The sequence below is a fragment of the Phalaenopsis equestris genome, unplaced genomic scaffold, assembly GCF_001263595.1.
Source record: "Phalaenopsis equestris unplaced genomic scaffold, ASM126359v1 Scaffold000760, whole genome shotgun sequence".
Lineage (NCBI taxonomy): Eukaryota > Viridiplantae > Streptophyta > Magnoliopsida > Asparagales > Orchidaceae > Phalaenopsis > Phalaenopsis equestris.
Window position 1 is genome coordinate 396,767 of NW_018165200.1, and position 560 is coordinate 397,326.

Here is a 560-nt window from a genome sequence, read left to right on the forward strand (position 1 = left end):
GGTTCTTTAATCTCTCCAATAAAGATAACGGCACCTCTAGTATTTTATAACTGTGTATTCTCTAAATATTTATTTACTGTGTATTCCCTAAATATCTAACACCTAAACTTTACTTTATTCTACTTTCTAATTGATTTTAATGTTGTGTTCCATGACTGTGTTTTGTTATAGTAATAACATGGAAAGTAAGCCTAAAGAGGTTGCTATACCCGCATTGTGGGAAAAAAGATACGAAAATAATATTTTGCGATCTTTGTATTAAAGAGATTGAACGGGGAAATCGACCAACGATCCATTTCAATAAAGAAGGGTGGCATAACATTATAAAAAATTTCAAGGAATGTACAGGCAGGGAATATGACAGGTTACAAATGAAAAACAAGTGGGACCAAATGAAGAAGGAATGGAAAATATGGAAGGAATTGAAAAAGGGTTCTACCGATCTTGGTTGAGATCCATTAAAGCGAACAGTTGATGCACCAGAGGAATGGTGGGCTGAAAGACTTGCGGTGAGCTTTGTTTATAAACTTTTTTTATTTTGTAACTTTCTATTTTGTTAT